The sequence below is a fragment of the Pteropus medius genome, unplaced genomic scaffold (assembly GCF_902729225.1).
Source record: "Pteropus medius unplaced genomic scaffold, Ma_sr-lr_union100, whole genome shotgun sequence".
Taxonomy (NCBI): Eukaryota; Metazoa; Chordata; class Mammalia; order Chiroptera; family Pteropodidae; genus Pteropus; species Pteropus medius.
The window spans coordinates 20,645,704-20,662,183 of NW_024346667.1; the positions used below are offsets into that span (position 1 = coordinate 20,645,704).

General features: G+C 36.1%; 1 long non-coding RNA gene across 1 annotated transcript; it reads left to right on the top strand.

The window, feature by feature from the left end:
* The first annotated feature begins 2,575 nt into the window (after window positions 1-2,575).
* LOC120613501 (uncharacterized) lies at window positions 2,576-5,947 on the top strand. The gene is made up of 3 exons (XR_005655725.1): window positions 2,576-3,005; window positions 3,853-3,939; window positions 5,883-5,947. It is a non-coding gene; the product is annotated as an uncharacterized LOC120613501 (long non-coding RNA).
* The last annotated feature ends 10,533 nt before the right edge of the window (window positions 5,948-16,480 follow it).

Consider the following 16,480-nt stretch of genomic DNA (forward strand, 5'->3'; position numbering starts at 1 on the left):
TGAGTTCAGACTTATACATATTGCAAAGAATGACATCCAAGTTAACTTGTGTGTTCTATGTCAAAACTGCAGAGGTAATGCTCATATTTGAACACATCTGAGTTAAAAACAGGATATATTAATTTTTTAAAGCAAGATGTTTTCTAAGGTTATTATTAGTTTTTCATGAGTTTGGCTATCTTGAGATGTATAATCAAGACTCTTCGAGGGATGAAAAAATTAATTGTAGAGAATAAAAAAGATCTCAAATACTGGAGAAATTTGCTTTTTTTTTTTAAAAAAATACATTTCTCTTAAGAATATTTGTCATTTATTTCTATCAGACAGCTAACTGATGAATTAGCTGACAATGCCAAATTTTAATTTTGCAGATGTTCATCACCTCCTTTTGTTCTTAGTTCTGATGAAAGAGGTTGTGCCTAGCTATTTATTTGGTAAATACAGAATAATTTGTTTTCTTGAGTATTGGGGTCGAAATGTTTCTAGTGAAATGAGCTAAAAAAAAAACAACAAAAAAAACCGCATAAAGTAAGCCTCTGGAGTTCAGGAAATGTTCTCCCATTAAGACTTAGAGCAAATTAAGCTAAATTATCTTTAGAATATCAGAGGAAGGAGCAGCTACATGAAACTTTAAAAATACAACAATTATCAGCAGAGTCGAACATATTTAACATATAGATTGAATACTTTTCAAGGCATTGAACCTGAGATGCCACAAAAAGCTCCAATTCATTGCTTACCCGTGCTCTACCTCAAGCAGCTATAGCTGAAGAAAAGAAAAGGCTCTGTGAAAAAAAGCCTCTTTTCAACTGGTTAGAAGCTCATGAATCTCCCTTTGAAAAACTTATTCACTTTTTTCAATGAGAAGACCTCTAAGAGGAGTTTTGTAATTTAATAAAATTTTTTGGTGACTAAAGTAATATTCAGAAAGTTACTTTGGAAAATGTTAAAATTTGACTCAATTTATTCTAAAATAGGACATTTTCCGATTTTTACCAATATTTATTTGCACATCTTGTTTCTCTGCACTTTTGGCTGTGAAAATATAACAGTGCAACAAATATAAAGGTGAAAATTTGATCTGTCTTCAAATTTACTTATATTTTAAAGTATAACAAGCAACTGATTCAAATTTATGACAGCTTTTTTTTCTGATTGGAGTAAAAATAAAATGTTTATTTAATATCAAAGTAATGATTCCCTTATAATTATTGTTGCTTTGTGTTTAGGTTTTTCTGAAATTTTAAATATCATTAAGGAGAACAGGAATTTATTTTATTATACTAAATAATTATACAAAAAGTTAGAAAAAATGACATATGAAAGTATCACTGTGAACTCAAATTCTTCCTGCATCACTTGCCACTGAGAGTAAATGTATCACATTTACAGCAGAACCACAAATGTAGAGTTGCCCTGAGCCACTATGAGTTTGGTATGCAGAAAATTCAGTCTTTTGTTTTCTGGGATCCTCTCCATTCCTCACTGTTCAATCTGTCTGTAGTTCCTGGGGAGGGGGTGTCACTCACACATAATCAATAAATGTGAGGGTCTGTCTGAAACTTTTTACCTCCTCTGGTGGAGTATCCATAGCTTTCTCCATCCTCTGGGGCTGATCTCCACCTCCCACTGGCTGCTTGCCCTTTGGCTATGCCCTCCAGGGATTTTCTTTCTGTCTTGCAGAATAACTCATTCTGCTTCTCTTCCACCAGTTCTTAGATAGAAATCCCACAGCAGCTGTTGGACACAGTTCTTTCCTTTATAATGCAGCTATATCCTCCCAGAGCATGGAGATCTGGGAGGCAGGGAGGCAAGAGATGCTGAGGTGAGACAGGGAGAGGCTAGATAGTGTGTTGGCTAGGCTGGGCAGGCTCAGTCTAACTGTACCTGAAAGAAATTCCCTTCTCCCCGCCTCTCCCCGACGATATACATGCCTTGTCTTTCAGACTAGCCACTTTATACTGTAATTTTTCCATTTCTTTCTCTCTTTCTCACCTTCCCTTCTTTCCAATATATTCTAAGCTCCTATGTGCCAGGCATTACGTGAAACCTTTTATAGACCCTACTACTAAGAGTGATCTCCAATTTAAACATATCTACACTCCAGTTATAGCAGCATTCGTGTTCTTTTTCCATAAGATTTCTGCATCATCCAGAGCTCTAAACTCACTCTAAAGTTTAGGAGGAGGAAGCCTCTCATTCTCTCAACAAACATCAAGAATTTCCATGCTCCCATGCTTTCTCCTATTGCCATCCCAAATGGATTTGAAAACACGGAGACAAATCTTCCAAATCAAGAGATGTGTCTCAGCAAATGATTCAACGTGTCTGAAACGCACGAAACCTTTTCTTTCAATGACCCAGCGCGTCTGCGCAGTGCCACAAAAGATCTCAAGGGGGCAGTATGGCTCAATGCTGCCGCTCTTAAGGATGTGAAACATTCAAAATCTTACGATGTTTTGTGCATTGGTTTATCTCCACCTGGTTAATGAACCATTTCTAAGGAAAAGATTACTAAAGAGAGTTGTGTTCATTTTATCATTCCCTCTTTGTCCTGTTTTCCTGGCGTATAAATAGAAAGACGGCCCTCAGGACACAGAGTTCTACTTAGTTTGGGGAACAGAGGGAAAATAGCATTTAGGACTGAAAGCAGAGGGTGTTGGATTCAAAGGAGATGCTTTAATCGAGAAATTTGTTTCCTTGTTTTTTAAGCATCATTGGGGGAAGCAAGAGGACAAACGATGGGGATTCCTAGTATTGGTTGAGATGTTAGTTGACTCCTTTCTCCTGGATTTTGGAGTGGGTTTAGAGCATGACATGACTTAGAAAGGTTCTTAGGTATGTGAGTATTTTCTGTGAGGCATCAGTGCGCCGACCCTGAAGAAAAGGGACCAGGTGGAGGGCAGGAGAATCTCAAGCAGGACCAGACTAGGGTCACTGCCAAGACCCAGCAAACAAAGATCTGGCCCCTGTGATTCTCTCCATGGAAATTCAAACACTATGGGGTATTGTCAGACTATTGTTCTAGTTGTTGTTGTTGTTGTTATCATTACTATAATGTGGAGATTGTAGATCACAAAATATTGTATTCTTTAAAACATCTTAAAAAAAGGTTTTAGAAATGAAAAACCACAAAGTATGGATGATTTAGGGATGACAATACAGGGATTCTCATGCCATCAGTTCATTTAACTAAAGGTTATATTGGCATTTACTGAAATAGATTTTTTAAAATGTAAGAATAAAAACTGGATTTATTCCTGACTGTAAAGATAGATGCAAAATTGTGCAAAAACTTAAATGCAACACAAGTGTTTTCTTGCTTCTGTAATACCTCTATGAACAGCTTGGTGTGGCAGTTCTCCATACAGGGACCCAGGATAATGGACCTTCTGACACCCTCAGTATGGCTCCCAAGGCAAGGCAGGGTCATCATCATTCTAGGCAGTCAGAAGAAGGAACAAGTGCAGGGGAGGGTTTTGCAGGCCAGCCTGGGGAGCGATGCCCTTCACATTTGTTCACATTCCATTGGGTCAGTCATATGACATACCCAAATTTAAGGGAGGCAGAGAGATCTTATCCAGAGTGCTGCTCAGGAAGGAGTGAAGATGGATTTTGGATAAATCTCTGCAACAAATTCATTTAATGTTTTTCATGGTCTAGATATAGTTTCTACAGATGTGCTTTTTTGTGTTTTACTGAAGCATGAAAAAAACTTACAAAAATGTATGGAATGAGATTTAGCACTTCTTTACGTAGCAATTGTCTATAAAATACATATAAACTTATGCTTATGTACAATCTAATGTCGATGAGTAATTGAGTCTTATAAACAGGAGTTGTCTATTCTAGACTTTAGAATCTAAAGAAATTGCTCACCATGTGGCCAGGAAACGGGAAGATCAGGGGACTCCTACCTTCTTTAGTGATTGAGGCCTGGTGAGTACCCGGAACAATAGCAGCATCGTTAATAATCCACATACTACTGAGCCATGGAAAAAACCCTCTGAGATGGAAATTAATTGCGTGATACCTTTTAATATGTTTGCTAAAATGAATGTGCAAATATCATACGGATTGATGCTATGCGTGGTTAAGTCATCTCAAATGGCATGGGAACTTGAAATACACAGGAAATCCTGGTAGTAAAGAAAGTGATTTTCAAAGTGAATCCTGAATTTCCTAAAATGAGAATTGTAATGTTTAACATATCAACAATTATGTGAATCAATTGAAATGAAATAATGTATGTAGAAGGCTTCTGCTGATTATAAAGCACTGTAGAAATACAGGAAACTCTTATTGCTGTTTTAAGTACAATTTTAAAATTTCTTGATGACCTCCTCCTAACCTAAACAGTATATGGTAGATGCCCAAAATGTATTTATTTGAAAACACTTATAACTCCAGATCTTTTTTTCTCTTTTGCAGGGATAAGCCTCTAAAAATTATAATTGTCAATGGAAAGTATGATCTGATATATATTTGCTTTACACATGACTTTCCAGAAAGGTAGTTAATGCTTAAGAGTAAAGGAAATCGAGACTGGAAGCTATATTTACTCTTGAGGTTTAAAGTACTTCTTGTATTTCAAGTTGTTTTTTTTTTCTTTCCCCTTTAAAAATTCTCATCAAAATCAGTGATTAAACATTATAAATCAGTCTGGTTTCCATTTTCACTGGTGTAAATTGTCTACTAAAAAAATGTAAGTAATCCTTAAATGTTTTTATTACCACAGCCTGAAAGAATGTTCAAAACTATAAAAGACAGATAAGAATATGAAAATTTAAATAATAACTAATAAATCATCAGATACTCAAAGCAGCGAATATAAAAAATAGCTTAACAATTACAAAATTGTTACTAAGAATTTTATGTATTGATATAAAGAAGCTAATAAAATGCTATAATAAGATACTTTGATTGTATATTTTGATCCCTAGTTACTGGCTGGGTTAAGGTGATAATATGTGGTGAGTGTAACTTAGAACTGATTTCCTTTCTAGCTGATTCTTGCTTCAGATTAATTTATAAATTCATCTATAAAATGTAAGCATTAACTAAAAGGCAGTAGTTATTGGATATTTTCAAGTGTTCAGATATATTAGGAAGTTTTGGAATTAGGAAAATTCCAAATTTATTTTTTAGAAGCCTGTATATATTTAAAACTATATTTACAGAATGTTTCAGAAACTACTGCACTATTTATATGAAAATGAAGAGAGAATTAAAGAAGTATTTTTAGTACATAAAACCTCCATCTTTGAGGTCCAGGAGGTGGTAGGAAAGTCATTAAACAATAAAAGTCACCAGAAAAAAACAAAGTCACTAGATAACAAGGTATGTAATGAAGCACTGAATAAGTAGTGGAGATAGCAGCTCTTTAAGAATAGTGAGAAGTTAATGTGCGGAGGTGTGGTGGGGGTGGGGGCTTCTTGGAGGAAGTAGACTTTGTGCTGGCTTTGATGCACCAATCAACTTTGCTTCAGTATAAAGAGGAGCAGCACAAGGGTTTCACAAGTAAGGCTCGGAAAAACAAAATAAAAAGTTCAAAAGTAGAAATTATTAATTGTTTTTAAAGTAAGTGAAAGAGTCCTCTTAGAACAATGAGAAGGTAAAATATGTAAACAGCCACACTAGAATGTCAGACAGAGCAAGGTGGGCTTTATTCCTTAAAAATGTGGAGTTGGACTTCTGCTTCTAGAAAGATGAAATAAGGTTCTTTTTTTTCCTGATTCCTCCCATTATGTAAAACTAAAAACTCTGTACATTTATATATAAGACAAACATAAGACTCTGAAAAATGGAGAGAAGAAGGCAGATCATTCACGAACCTAAGGACCCAGTGAGACCTGGGCTTTCTTTTTCTCTCATTATCCCAGACTTGAGCTGAAGAAGCCTGCAACTCAGAAAGCCTACCGACAATCAATCAATCAATCAATCAATCAGTAAATCTCCAACCAGCCTGCTCTCTGTAGCCGAAAGACCATGAGAGAAGAAGCTTAACAAGAAAGAAAACTTGTAGAGGATAACAGGTCTTCTCTAGCCAGTTACACAGAAAAAAAAATGGCTCTGTTCCTTTTCATGTCAGCAAAAGCCTTCCACCCTTGTCAGACTGTGACAAAGTACCCAACTCCCCTTCCAGGGTGATGTCAGAGAAAGCTGGGTTGAGACCTGAGACTTTCATCCCATGAGGTGATAATGAGTCACATGGTGTTAGTGCTGTTGGTTAGTGCTGTTGGTAGAGTTGTTAATAGAGGGCACACGAGAAGCAATAACAAGACACCCTTATCAGCCTCAGCCAGAGAGCCACCACTGGAAGCCTAGTGGCAAGCTGGAACTCCCTCCCCCGCCAAGCAGGTGAGGACATCTTCCCCCAACTTCGGAGTCAGTGGAGGCCAAGAGGAAGACCTGGACTCCTGAGCCTTTATTCCAGAGAAATGAAAACTGAACATTCACCCTAAAATCTTTTCACAAATATTTATAGTAGCTTTATTTGAAATAGCTAACAACTGAAAACAACCCAGATGTCTTTTAATAGGCGAATGGTTCAACAAACTGACACGTTCTTTCCTTGGAATATCACTCAGCGCGAGCACTATCAATACCCGATTGCCCCAGTTTTAATTGCTAACATCATATCTTCATATATATTAAACATGAACAAAAGTACTTGGGTTCCTCAGAAATTTTTAAAAATATAAAAGTGTCCTGAGATCAAAAATTATTTTTTAAAAACTCACATAGCATATTTGGTCTCACAGGTAACACTTGTATTTTTCGCATTTTTTAAAAACCCAAATAAAGAATTTTAGCAGTCTTTGAACTATCACTGAGTACATGAGGGAAACATAGTGAAAACGTTTTTTTTGTTTGTTTTTTTTTTAAGGAAAATTTTAGTGCCTCTCTGAAGCATTTTTTTTTCTACAGAAGCATAAAATGACTTTTCGTGTGTGTGTATGTGACAAGAAGCCTCTTCTCCTGGAACTAAACCTCAAGTGGGTAAAGAATCTAACAGAATTTGCCCGTCCCTCTTATAGCTCCCCAAAAGAGACGATAGAAAAGCTAAAACTAAACTTACACTTACAAAGAAAAATGCTACTGATGGAAAGAGACTTAGTAGATACCCAGTCCAACTCATTTGCTAGATAAATAAGGGAGCCAAGGCCAGAAATGCTAAGTGACTACTTTAAAGTCACACAACAAGTTGGCACATCTCATATTAGAACCCAGTTTCCCTGACTCCTTGTCTCTTCCTATTGTATTGTATATCTCAAAAATAACTTTGTTTTAAAATTGTATTTTTGCTTTTTGACACTGTGGTGGAGTTGAACTTAATCTCATCTCAATCTAATGACTTCATCTTTCACATGATTTCTTGCGGGTAGAATTAATTATACACGATTACTTGTAGTATGGCATAAATTCCAAAGCTAACATTAACTTGAAAAGAATAACTAACTGCGGGGTGACCTTTGCTCATCAAGTAAAGAAGTAGAAGTCCCCCAGACTGTGGGGAATGAGAAATTGTTCAGTGTATTCATGCATGTGCGTGCGGGTCTGCTGCTGCCTGTGACCTCCACAAGCTGTGGGGATCACTGTGAGCTCATATCAATTGGCTCGACTCTTAACTATTACATTTCCTTCCTTATTTTTCTTCCATAACATGATTGAGACTAAAAGATATTTTCCTGGCAGAGGCTACGGAATATAAATAAAGCATATTACTCTTTGAAAGTCGTGTATTTTTATCACTGAGAATTTTTAATGTGTTGAAAAATAAACTAATTTAATTAAAAAAGAATAATCGCTCCAGTTGAAGATTCTTTCCAATAGGAATCACTTTTATTTTTGCTGTCTTGTGATCATATACTGGATGCGTAACGTAGAAAAAATTCTCACAGAGGCTGTAATTGATCATAAAGTAAACAAAACAAGTGTGAACACAGTGGAGTACATATATTACCACAAATGGGGGGAAAAAAAAAAAACCTCTCGGAAATATATCTCTCAGTGAGTGTGTAGCCACGGCTTCAGCTCTGTGTGTGTGTGACAGAGAGTGACCGCGAGGGAGGTGGGGATGCAGCACTCCACGATGTGGAACTCTGACAGGCATCTTTCGGTTTTATTAATGGTGACTGTCCAATAGTGTAATTTAGAAGACATGTTTACTTTGAAAATTAAAATTTCCAGTATCTGGTATATGTGTGTGTGTGGTGGTGGTGGTGGTAGTGGTATATGTGATGTGGATCCTGGAAAATTGCAAGCATTTCATCATATGTTCTCAGAACTCAGCTATTTGAAAAGATGAAAAAAAAATCCTGGAAGCTTCAGGTAGTCAAATGATCTTTTAATATTGCATCTGCAAAATCATTTGGTGCTATTGTGGGCCTAACTGTATAAAAATAACTGATGCTCCTCCTACTTTCCCTTGCCAACACACAAATACCCATAGAAACTCAATATTATCCTAGGACGAAAACCAACACATTTTCTCCAAGATATTTGTATTACTTATGTGGCCAAAATTTATTTATTTTTTGATAAATATCCTTGGTTATTTTTAGTGATCAACAGGCTCATTCTGTTCTCTACAAGAATTCTCTCTTCAGAGCTCTGTTATCTCTGATGGATTTCTCATATGCGGGAATGGGGCAGTAACACTTTTTCCCCCAAAGTGGAGTTCGATATAAAGTTTCTGTATTACAGAGGGATCAATTACCCAAATGACAAATAAAAATTTTTTATAAGGCAAGCTCCCCCACAGAGATATCACTAAAGATAGAATTATAGAGAGGTCTGAGTGCCAGCTATTAATGTGTTTCTTTCTGCTTTTTAAAATTTTAGAATTTTAAAGCCATAGGATCTCTGCAAAAACATTTTTAAAAATGAGTTAGGACAAAGATGATAAACAGAAAAGTTTATTGTGAGAATAGCGTCTGTCCATGTTTAGTTACTGCAACACCTTAACAGCATTGCCAATAATTGTGTATGTTTATATTTAACATTAACGAAGGCATCTGATGTATGCAAGGACCAGAAAATGATGTAGCTGTTTCGCTGGGCTGCTGTTTCCAAGGCCACGTTCTTTCAACCAATAAAATTATTGTCTTGGTCTTTAAAATTCTCAAACACTTTAATAAACTTGAAGGTAACAACATTAAAACGAACTATACAACTTTTATTCATTTCATTCACTCATTTGAGTATTCATTGCTCATTTATTTGGGGGTAATTTCTCTTTTAGACACTGGTGATCAAATATAGATTAAAAAAAAATATGTGGTATCTGCCCTCAAGGAGGTCACAGTCCAATAAAATCCAGAGACCATTATCATTAGGGATTTAGCTTGCGGGATTGTTTTTGAAGCTTCTAGGTTTATGTTACTGAGAATTGTACTTTGACTGTGTCAAGGCTTAGTTGGGAGTAGTTGTTTGCAGGAAATGTAAAAAGGACTGAATACAATACATTTATTTCACAATTTTACATGTTCTGTCCCTGGCAATATTCTCTTTAACATCTTTGGCCTAAAGTTGGTCAGAAGAAATCAAAACACAGAGAATAAAAGTACTTAAAGAAAAGAATTCTAGCACAATTGCTAGAGGATATGTTGCTTGAGTACAGCTGTGAGAGGACACACTCCCAGGACTAAAACTATTGCCTTCAGAAAAGCAAGACGACGCACCCATTACAGATCTTTGACAAAAAAAATTTAAGTCTTTTGAGGACTTAAGTTTGATGGTCTCTGATATTTTGGTTTACTGTTTGAAAGCTATTTTATATCCATCCCAAGCAGGTCCCAAAAGTAAGGGTACGAGGACTTAAGTATGACAATTACTAAAGCAGAGAGATGTGTGAATACCATTCACAGAATGAGGTCTAGCTCTGAGCCTGTGGTGCACTGCAACCTCTAGAACTGTATTCATGGCTTCCCTCCCCGATCCCTGCCCTTCCTCCTGCCTATCAGTCATCCTAATGCAAGAGTTCAGGTAAAATGGGCTGCTTTGAAGCACTACATGTTGTTTATAGCTCTTTCTCATCAGAAAGGGGCAAAGGACTCTGGATATAATAATATCTCTGCTTGAATAGGTGTTGATGATCTTAGAAAAAAACAGTGGACTTCTGAGGTGAAATCTCTCACATATATATGCTGAAATCTTGGTGCAGTTACAATATTAGGCAAGAAACATGTTAACAGCAAGGCCTCTATTAAACTTCTAGTTCTTACTTAAAATGATGGTGGTGGTGGTGGTGGCCAAGAAGAAGTGTAAGGGAGGAGAAGCATTGGATGGTGTTCAAAAAAGAAAAGTTTCATGGAGAACGCGTTTATTCTAGGGGAGATCAGTTTTCAATTTAGATTCCAAGCAAAACATTTATTATCTCTCTGTAAGATTGTGGAATAATCCTAAACACCCCTATCCTCTTACTCCATCACAACGCAAAAACCCTGTTCTTAGAGCCCTGGGAAGTTTACAACCTAGATCCCCAATTATTGGGCTCCAGGGAATATAGGGTCACTTGAAATGATCACCAGAGTATTGTGTGTGTAAGTGTGCACTTTCTACTAAAAAAGTTTATAGCTTTTATTAACTTCTCATGGGATCCCTAACTCCAAAATGTTTAAAACCACTATTGCTGATAAAACACAAGCTGAAAACACAGATATAAAACAAAGGATTTTATATAGATCAAGAGTGTTACAATATCACCGAACCTGATCTTTTCAGAATATAATTTCCATAGAAATGTTTGGATGAAGAGAAATTGCCTAGAAGCTGCCCTGTGTACAATACAAAAAGAACTCCTTAAACTCCATAGGAAGAGCTCCCAAGTGTGAAGTAGTTACCTGTGAGCAATGGACAGGAGACCAGAGTCATTTGGAACCTACAAAGTTAGATAAAGGATGATCATATCAAGTTCTTTAGCCACATTACATTTTTGGGTTTTAAGCTGCCATTTACTAGTTACCTGTCATTATATGACAGTTACTCAACTAGACTTAGACTGTGCACATTAATTTGCACATGTAATTTTCATATATAACAACATGTTCAATAATTTTCTTCTTGCTGTTTGAATATTTTTCATGGATCTCTGACATGTGTTTCTAGAGCGTAGACCATAGATACAGTAATACTGTATTAGTGTGCTCAGACTGCCATAACAAAATACCATAGAATGGATGACCCTAAAAGCCAAGGAAAACAAACTGTTGATGGCAAGCACTTCTACAACTCAAAGCAGAGTACTGAATCATTTATACAAGACAGACTATGAAATAGTGAAACCAAGCCTGCCAGCATTAGCCAATCACTCACCTACAATCTAAGGAAGGGAGCTAAAGAGACCAGTGATGTCAGTGGATTATTTTGGAGAGAGTTGCTGATGCATGGTGGACTTCCTTGCCTGTAGAGGAGGGTGTTGGAGTGCTTCGTTCTCACTTGTACCAAATGACAGAGAGAAGCTTCCATAATATTCCATGTGTCCCCTGAAGCTGGAGAGATTCAGGCTGGGGCTGTCTTGGCTAGGAGAAATCTAAGGTAAGAGGTTGCTTGGAGCTGGAAGTCCAAGAGAATGCTGTATGGACAGCAAGCTACACTTCTATTCATGGAAGAACAAAATTGGGTCTTTGCCAAGGACCAGCTATGGACTTTGTGGAAGAGACATAGCCTGAGATTGGACTGTTTGGAGGTATAATGGATCCTACAAAGGGAAGAACCAGCAGAAGGTCAAGTGCTGAGAGGAGAATTATAAATTCCCTAATGGAAAAGAGGTGTGGCCTGCCACACCAGAACCAGTCTTTAGTCTCCAGTGTGGAATCAAAGAAGTCGGCTTTGGATCTCTGCTTTGCCTAAAGAGTACCAACACTATATCATAACTGTATTAATCAGGTAAAACTTTTTCCCCTTATCTTTCCTGTCTTTCTTCTCTATCCCACTTTAGAATGTACCAAAGTGGCACTATATAAGTAGAGAAGGAGGTAGAGAAAGGGGGAAGAAAAAGACTTTCCCATGCCCCTTCCTCTCTGTAGGCTTCCTGATTCAGGTTCGAGATGGTGGAGGGAAGAAGAGTAATTGAGTGATAACTGAAGTTTATATTATATAAAAGTAATGTGATTATATATCCTGATTTGCATAGGACAGCCCTGATTTTTACCTGATTCTCTTGTGATAGGATAATGGCCAATCTTTCCCCTTTTAACAGTGACATGGTTGGCATGATAAATTATGCAGTCTCCCAATCCAGAAGTGACCTAAAAATCTATGGTACCTAGGTTGGAAATTTCATTCGCAGATAGGAAGAACACATGAATCTTTCAGGCATAGCAAAGAGATGGTAAAAAAGGATTGTTTCTCTCTTAAATGCAAAGTACATATTATAGGACACTGAGTGAGAACAAAGAAGAAATATGTTCATTATATATTATATGAAAATACTTACAGTAAACTTTATTATTACATTTCTAGATTATAAAGTCAGTTGTGCCGAAGAGATTGTTTTTGTAGTTTTGATATTGTCTCTAGGTAAATGTTATCTTTTTTATTGCTACATAGAGTTATAGAGATCTATATGGAAACAACATGATTATTACAACCAAGATTCTAGTGACCAAAATGGATAAAATCATGAAAGTAGATTGTGTTACACAATTTTTATGTAAAGAAATGGTTTCTATCTGGACGTAGTTCTCATTACATAAAAGACAAAGAAACTAAGGAAAACTCTATAAAATAAATCCTTGCTCAAATAAATTATTTTTAGAAAACATTTCTGTCATTTCAACAAAAAATATCTTGCTTCATATGTATGGCTGTTTTGTAAAAAATTACACTCAATTAATTGGTTTTAAAATTAAAACACTCTTATGATGCATGAATGAGAAGTATATAAACATTTTAGTTGAATATTGAATTATAAAAGTATAATTTATCATAGAAACCATTCACTTCCATCAAAATAGTCAAAGGAAACAGGTGTAGAATAGATTATATTTTATTGCTTGCTTTATTGTTTTTAAATAGGCTTATGTGAAACTGCACCCGCTGGAGAAAATGAAATCAGAATGAATCATACACCCAAAGGTCATTGATCTAAAAATATAGGTCCTGTGAAATGGATAAACATATTCTACTTAGTGACAGTCATCACGTGAGAGGATTTTAGAATCCTTCCAAACCATTTAAGCCTCCAAGGTTGTTAATTAATTTATCAGTAACAGAGAAGGCAGCCTCTCTAGTGCCTTGTCCTCATGGGGGAGCAGAGCAGATAAAAAGTGATCCTGCTGAGGAGGGATAAAGATCAAGGGGCTTAACCTCTCCGCAGGAGAGAGAGAGAAGCATATGTGCAAACACAGAGGAAAGCTGAGGCTTTAACATTTGATTTGGAACAGTGAAAGTAAACCTCGCAGGTCCTCAAGAAATACCGTTTATGATGGTGGACGTTCTGCACCTCTGGCGTGGAACAGAACACTAACTGATGAAAGCAGAGCAAGTATTTATTGTCATCAAGACAGTAAACGCAGTTCTCAAAAGGAATGAGAAATAGGCTTTTCTCAGGTAGACTTTCTACAATTATTACTGTAGAAGAATGACATTAAGGGAAGCAAGGGTCTACTTGAGTGGAGGAATGTACTAGTTTGTCATTGCAAAACATTTTTTTAGCTGAGTCCTTAACCAGCAGACCACTTTCTTTGACAAGTATTAGAAGGCATGTTAGACGTATATGTTAGTGTTTTGATAGCTTGACATAAACAGTTGCCTTGCCTAATTAAAGACTTATGGGATAGATAACTCTCTTATAGTGGTGCTTTTGTGTGAGAAAAAAAGCAAGAAAAGGTATTTTAACTGTCTTTTGATAATACTACTGACTGATGAATAAATATACATATATACAGTGGTATAACTAATGGTAGGGACAGTGAAATCTGTTCACCCAAAGTACAGGCTATTTAAGAACATGTTGTCATTACAGAATTAAAAACAATAATAAAAACAATAATAAAAGTCAGAGTGACATTTATTATCACTATGTGCTGGTAATTTTCAACATTATCAGTAATAAAATACTCTCTCCTGCCAGAAAAAAAACCCTTTATTGACTTCCTCATGCCAGAGTATGTGTATTAGTGTGCATATACAGAAAAATCAGCACATACACTCACATACAAAGGCTCCATATATATGGAGATCTTGCTTTATTGAGAAGGAGTAGTTGTTGCCAACTTAACACTTGATCTAAACTATTACACTACCAATGCTTGGATCATTACAGCTGGGCCAAGTTGTTAAACTAGTTTGAACAATCCTAACTAAATGGGATTACATTGAAATATTTTAATCTAGATTATATTATAGTCAGATTTATATATTGAAACTACATCTTTGGCAACAATGATAAAAATGAGAAGGAATCATTTACTGTAATAATCAGATCTGATGAGGACTTGAGCTAAGGAAGACAGAGGGTCACATCTGGTAAAGGGAGAGTTGTTTTTATCTTCTTTCTCCTTTTCCTGTCTTCTCATCTTCTATTCATTCCTTTCTCTCCACTCCCTTTTTCTTTACTTCTTTTTAAATCTGGGAAATATGTCTATCTATATGTATGTATATGTATTTGTATATGTATACGTATACATATGTATACGTGTATGTGTATGTGTATATGTATATCTATCTCTGTCTCTCTCTATCTCTGTCTCTGTCTCTGTCTCTATCGCTATCTTTATCTCTATCTCTATCTCTATCTATCTACATCTATATCTTATCTATTATCTATATCTATCATCTATATCAATATCTATATCTATTATCTATATCTATATCTATTTATCTATGTGTGTGTGTATATATATATATACATATATATGCACATACACATATATATAATAAAAAGGCAATGGCAGTTAAGATAAATGGAAAATTCACAAACCCAAGACGTTTAGTAGATAAGTCTGCAAGAACTGGTGATTGATAGGATGAGGTGAATGAAAGATACAAAGAAATCTGGGATGACCTGCTAGGGTATGTGGTTAGATACTGTACAGGGATTTTAGAGAAGGAACATGATTAAGGGGAACAGTAAATAAGTTCAATATTAAGCACATTGACTTGTCTATAAACCACTGAGGAATTGAAAATGATGTGTCTAAAAGATGAGTTGATTTGGAGTTCAACAAGAGGTCTGAGCTGTTGACAACTTTGCACTGTCATTTTGTGTTAAGCGATAGAAACTGGGTGCGGGGATTTCACAGGCCCTCAGACAAATGGTGAAAAATACTGATTTAAATATAGACAGAAGAAAAAGAGATACAATCAGAGAGTGAGAAAGACTGGCCAGAAAAATGAGAGGAAAAGCCAAATAGCGTGAGGAATCACGAAAGCTGAAAAAGTGAGAATTTCAAGGCCCAGAATTCAACAAAGAATTTAAGAATTGAAGATAATTTATTAAATAATACATCAAGGAGGTCATTGTTGACTTTTCAAGGAGAAGTTGGAAAGAAATGGTGGTGACAGAAACTTTATCACAATGGATTAAGCAGTGACTGGATGGAAAAAGATACCACAAGTACAGATAACTGTTTCACACAGATAATGATTGGGAAATAACTACGTAGAGATGTTGAGTCAAGAAAGAGATTAATTTTTTTGCTTTGAATTGAGAAACTTTTATGATATTTGTATTATGAAAGAAAAATAAGAGCAATTCTAAAGATATAGAGGGGGAGATGGTATATGATGCTGTGAAGTCCCTAAAGACATGGAGGTCTTTAATTTGGGCGGGGAGCAAAGCCTCTTCCTCTACTGAGAGAGGAGAAAGTAAGATGTGATGTTTAGCCAGACTATATAGCAAGGTAATTAAGAGAGACTGCCTCCGAATGTTTCTCTTTCTGTCATAAAGAAAACAAAATGAATAAAGTGAAAATGAAATGATAAAGAAAACGAAACCATAAGTGAGAATGAAGGTGACGGGATAGTAAATTTGACAGTGAGGTCAACATTTGGAGAAAAAGCCGAGGGCAAAGCACACTAAGCCATAAAGGGGTTTGCTAGGTTGCACCAGGGGCCCAGAAAGAGTTGGATACCAGGCCTTTGCAGGAGCACCTGTCTTCACTCTTGTGTGGTTTTCTCCAGCCTTGCAGAATAGTTGGGATAAACTAGCAGAACACTCAGATGATAGATTCAATACAGAGTTAAGATTTGCAGGGATTTTAAGACAAATGAACAAGGCAGCAAAAGAAGTAAATAATGGTGAGTGGGATCTCCAGTAAAGTATCCTGTATGAATGTAGTTCATAATTTTGGCCAATAAATTGCTTTAGATTGTGTTATACCTAGTGTGGAAATAATTTGTTGGCACACAGTGTGGAAATTCAGTACCAGAGGGACAAAAATAAAAGCCTGCTTTACTGATTGATTTTTAGTCTATGAAACTATATTTAAAATATAAAGGGATTGCTAGTGTATTTTATTGCAGCTTTAAG